This window comes from Dipodomys spectabilis, unplaced genomic scaffold (genome assembly GCF_019054845.1).
Source record: "Dipodomys spectabilis isolate Male_0828 unplaced genomic scaffold, ASM1905484v1 ptg000165l, whole genome shotgun sequence".
NCBI classification, from domain to species: Eukaryota; Metazoa; Chordata; class Mammalia; order Rodentia; family Heteromyidae; genus Dipodomys; species Dipodomys spectabilis.
The window spans coordinates 2,732,160-2,738,159 of record NW_024870842.1 but is presented as its reverse complement, the minus strand read 5'-3'; positions in this window follow the sequence as shown (position 1 = coordinate 2,738,159).

Below are 6,000 nucleotides of genomic sequence, written 5' to 3'. Positions count from 1 at the left end.
GCAGTGGACAGTAGCTCTGGGGTAGATGGCAGCTCCCCATTCCTTGAGAGGCAGTGGGGGGCTAGAAGATGCTGGGGAGCACGTGGTAGGCAAGGCACCTGGGGAATGGGCTTCTGGGGGCACAAGGGGTTCCCACTTGATCGACAGCTTGATCCACACAGCTCTCCAACACTCCCAGACCCACTAATCTCCAACAGGGAGCTTTAGTGTGTGAGCTCTGCCCATTCTGGGGCAGAGAATGATGGGCTACCCCAGTCCAGCCAAGGGAACTCAGGTTTGTCTCCCCCAAACAGTGGAGACACAAAAAGGACTTACTTTTATCCCCCAAAAGCATTTAATCAAGATGTCTGTGGGTCCCAGGAGAAGTCTTGTTAGCATGAGTTAGAAGGGAAAGGCTTGGCTTTGGAAATTAGGTGATTCAGGAACCCATAGTATCAGTAGTGGGGACTTCTGATGGGGTACAGCCCAGCACAGTGTCCTGGCAATGTGATGGTCTTGCAGGGGTGCAGCTAGGGGGAGGAGCCAGGCTACCTGAAGGCCAGTCCTGTTTAGCCCTTCTGGTGTAAAGGTGATTTGTAAGTCTGGGCACCCATGTGTGCACACTGACTCTCAGATAGAGTCAGCCAGCAAGCCCATAAAAGGGTTAATCCCACGAAGGGTTAAGGGCACTTAGAGAGCAAAGGAGCTCAGAGAAACAGTTTGGCCCACAAGAAAACTGTAAACAGCTTTCCTATTGTTCCTGCCTTCTGTGACTATTGACCATTGTTTGCCCTTTAATCTGGAAACACCACAGATATAAATATAGCTATCTTTTTATAACATTGTATCTTTACAACCCAAGATCAAACAATGCATCTTTATATCTCAGATCTTTATGATATAAAGATGCCTTTATTCCGGAAGGTCCTATATGTAAGTCCCGCATATAAATGTTGACTGATGTTGACTTTTATGCATTCGTACCACACAGTGTCTCCTATGTGCCAGGCACTGCTCTGGAGCGGGGTGCACAGCAGAGAATAAAATGAGAGCCCCCACCTTGGCCCTGAGTCCCTAGAGCTTTTACACTGCTGGATGAGAAGATCAGAAATTAAACAAACATGTAGTCAGAAAAATAGGTCTGATAGCAATAAGAGCCGGGGGAAGAGTGCAGTAGAGATGGGAGGAGGAAAAGGAGACCACCATGCTGGGGAAAAGCAAGCCAGGGCAGAGGCTCACAGGTGAGGGTCTGAAGCATAAAACGAGCCAATGAGTGACAAGAAACAAAGTCCAGGACAAGGTGTGAACAGAGGGAGGAGAGGGGCAGAGCCAGGCAGGACAGCAGGCTGAGCCGTAGGAAAGATACAGATGCTTGATCAGAAGGCCATGGGAAGGCTTGAGGATTGAGACAGTCTGATACCTCGATGACAGGACCATTCCTGCCTGGATGAAGAGAATAGACCAGGGATAGCATGCACCGTGTGTCCTCGAGTAGTAGATGCGCATCTCAGGCGCTTATGGGAAGGTCATGGGAATGAGCAACAGAGAATGGTGGGGAGTGTGGCACACAGGAGCCCCAGTCTGCTGCCACGAAAACAGCAGCCCCTATTCTGCTCTTGCTACCTCTCCCTTGAGAGATATCAATACGGAATCCCCTAGCTTATCATCTTTAAAATGAGGCTGACAGAAAGACAAGAATTACATGTTCTCTCTCCTGAGTGAAAACTGAAAAGCAGTTGCCCAAACATTGAATAATAATTACTAAAGGTTGGGAGAGGCTGGGGGAATGAGAATGAAGGCAGGCCGGGTTTAATCCAAGCACATTGTGAGTACATGTTGAAATACCAAGCCCTTCGTATGGACGATGAATACATGGTAATCAAACTTAAAGGAGACGCCTGATTTTAAGCTGTCGACAGTGGTCCCCTCATTAGTCTGTGATTTTGCTTCTCATGATTTCAGATACCTGTAGTCAACTATGACCTAAAAATAACAAGTAACTTTTATGACAATATGCTTTTGTGTATTTTTCTATTTTTATTATTAGATATTGTGAAACTCTTAGTGCACCTAATGCCTAACTCATGAATTATTAGAGATGTGTATAGAGAGGAAAATACATTATATGTATGCATGCATGTACATACACATTATACAGCTAAGTGTCAGATTCCTCCACACACTTCCAGTTTATACCCTGTCTTGAATTTCTCAGAAAAGAAGAACTCCAACAACACAGCTTCTTGCCCTTTGTGATCAGGCTTCCAGGGAACTCAAGAATACAAGACACAAAGGAGGAGACTCCTAGGGAAGGAACGCAAAGGTCTATGTGCCTCTGATCATATAAAATAGTATTTATCAAAATGACCCAGGAAATGGGTCATTTGGGGTTTTTCGTCTCATTTGTTCATTTATCTATCTTTGGGAGGGTAAGAGAGGTACAGAAACAGAGGGACAAAGGGTAAACAGATGCAGCAGTGGTACTCACTAGACACTGTGTTCAAAATGAACTATACAATTTGTGGGCGGAGGTAGGAGGGAAAAACTCGGATTGAGGGAAGGGGTGACATTGTCCAAAACGAAATATGTTCATTACCTGACTTAGGTAACTATAACCCCTCTCTACATGGCCTTTATAATAACAATAAAATTAAAAAATTAAAAATAAACAGTAAGAGACAGAACAATTTCTAAAAAAATGTACACATAGGAAGTAGTACTGTGGCTCAAAGTGATAGAGCACTAGCCTTGAGCTGAAGAGCTCAGTGACAGCACCCAGGGCCAGAGTTCAAGCCCCACAACCAACAAAAAAAGAAAGAAAGAAAATTACATGTAACTTTAAAGCACTGTAATTGTACTGCATAAAGTTCTTGGTAAGATTATCTTATTTCTTCTCATAGTTCTCATAGTTTGGTGTGACACATTTGATTGAAACTGTGGGTTTTTTTATTATTATGAGCAACCTCATATTATGTGTTTTTTTGGTTGGTGGTGGGTTTTTTGTTTGTTTTGTTTTTGTGTGTGTTGTAGTGGGTTGATTGTTTGTCAGTTGTGGGGCTTGAACTCAGGACCAGGGCACTGTCCCTGAGCTCATTCACTCAAAGCTATCACTCTACCACCTTGAGCCACAGCACCACTTCTGGTTTCCTGGTAGTTAATTGGAGATGAGAGTCTCACAGCCTTTCCTGCCTGGTCTGGCTTTGAACCTCGAGCCTCAGATCTCAGCCTCCTGAGTAGTTAGGATTACAGGCATGAGCCACCAGTGCCCAGAATCCTATTATGTTAAATAAAGAAAAAGCGCTGAACAAAACTAAACTGTAACTGAACTGCAACTGTGATTATATCCTTTCTGGGAGCAGTGCCTGCTGTACTGACACCCTAGTTAGGGACCTCACAAACCCATTAGATCGAGGAGGGGAACATCACATCCCAGGTACCAGCTCTGGTCACTTGGAAGTGACTGCCAAAATGCAGGGTTTGTTGTAAATAGTGTTGTCCCTCAATGTTGTGTGGACTGATGCCAGCCCCCCCCCCAAGCATGCTATTTGCAGATACTCGTCTTCAATATAAAATGCTGCAGTAGTTGTACAAGCAGTGCAATCTTACAGTTTTCAAGTCAGCTCTAGATAACCTGAAATGCCTCATGCAATGTAAGTATTGTGCAAGTAATTGGTCACCATATGTGTGCACCTGTTTAGTACACATACATACAGTAATACGTGTATGACTTGTGCCGTTGATTTTCCAAAGAGGCTGACTAATAGGTGAGTTTGAAAAAACAATGCCAGTATGTACTTTCCAGAAATGGTTAGCCGGTGATAGGTACTGAATTCTAGCCCCCAGTGCTTCTTAAACAGCCTGCAATTTCTCACTTTTTATGATTATGGTTTTTAAGATAAATGGCTACTGATTTGGTTATCAACTTCTTTACTGAAGTGGGGATGGTACTGGGGTTTGAAGTCAGGGCCTTGTGCCTGCTAGGCCTGCTTTCTATGACAGACCATACCTCCAGCCTTCTTTTCCTCCACATTTTAAGATAGAGTCTCACTTCTTGCCTAAACCCATACATGGACTGTGATCCTCCTATTTTACACTTCCTGAAGTAGCTGGGATGACAAATGCTCACCACCATGCCCATCTTCCATGGGGACTTTTTTGCCCAGGCTAATTTAGAACCATGATCCTCCCAATCTCAGCCTCACAACGAGTGGGAATAACAGGCATGAGCCACCACAGCCAGCTCAATTTCCTTCTTATTTCTGGAAAATTAACCATTTACAGGCTTTGAAAGGAGCACTCTCTACCTACCTTGTCAAATTACTAACATGACAGTGTTGGGGTTCAAAAACTGAGACCCCCAAGTTGAGGCTTTCTGGGAGTAGCAAACACAGGGAAAAGACCTTCTCTGAATTTCCTATGTCTACCTAAAGGCTGATTCCTCTGGGAGGGATGTCTCTGCCTTCACATCTCACTGAAATTTAAGTAATCAGGGAGGAGTGAAACCCATCCCAGAGGAAGCGACTAGAAATCACACAGCACACCCACAACGGAGGCCACTGTTCATTCTTGAGGTTCATCCTCTTGCCTAAGAATCATTAACTAACTCTCTAAAATCACCCACAGTCTCCTCCTTGCCCTCAGGAAGAGACTACATCTCCACCATTTGTGTGGCTCTTATCAAGTGTACATACTCAGGTCAGTGACTTTTTTCCTGTGAACATCTCTACTGTCAGTTTGCTCCATCAGATTCCAGTATGGAGCCTTCAGAGGTCAGGTCTCCTCCTTCCCAGGATCCCTTGCACTGGAACAGAAGTATTTGACCTGTGGTCAAACTAATGGAAACATCTGCCTCAGATGACCAATCAATGAGAAATACTTACCTCAAGTAATCTATCAAGCAGAAACACTAACCATAGGTGATTCACTGGATTCTTACGATACAAAAGGGATGGAAGTGAGAAGTGTTTGGGGGAGTAGTGATAGCATCTAGGCTAGCCCATCGGGATCAGTAAAGGTGTTGGGGTACATTTGGGGCATCAGAATGGCACCCCTAGCCAGGAACCGGTGACATACCTGAAATCCTAGCTACTCAGGAGGTTGAGATCTGAGGATCACAGTTCAAAGCCAGCCCGGGCAGGAAAAGTCTGTGAGACTCCTATCTCCAATAAACCACTAGAAAACCAGAAGTGGCGCTCAAGCGGTAGAGCATTAGCCTTGAGCTGAAGACCTCAGGGACAGTGCCCCAGGCCCAGAGTTCAAACCCCATGATCTACAGAAATAAATAAATAAACAAATAAATAAAGGCACCCCTTGGGGCTGCCTCCTGACATGAACACTCCACTCTTCCAGCCACATGTCCTTGGATTAATTTCTTTCCTGCTTATGTCAGCCAGAAACTATTTCTGTTGCTTATACGTAAGACTCTGTCCTAATATAGTGATACAGGGCAGATGCACTTCTCAAAATTCTGAAGAGATTTGCATCTTAATTCGGTTCAATTGTTGGTTTCATAAAGAGGCCGTTTCCACAATGACCAAGGCAGACTGGCAGGTGTGGGGGTTAGAACTCTGTAGCTGGCCTGGAAGGTGGACACACTACCCTTAACCAAGATGTCAACAGGTCCGATGCAGCCCAGGCAGCCACAGAGCCCTGAGGTGTCTGCTTTGCTCACTCACTGCCACTTGGGTGCTGCTAGGAGGACATGGCAGAGAATGGAAAGAAAGAAAGCTGCTCCTGGCGGCCACACCAGCACTTCAGTCATACCCAACACAGTCATGTGTGAGGGCACAGGGAAGTTTGGCAAAAGCAGCCTGCCCCTGCCCAGAGAAAGGCCCATCGAGGGAGAGGAGACCAAAGCCAAGCCAATGGCTTTTCATGTGTCTGGTCAGTAAAGATCAGGCAACCAGTTGCTTTGGCTGCTACCACCCTTCTGAGTTATTTAGGTGATCACAGTGACTACTGGCAACAGTGGCCAGGAAAGGCTGTCAAAACTCAGAACCCAGGACCCACAGGAGATCCGAA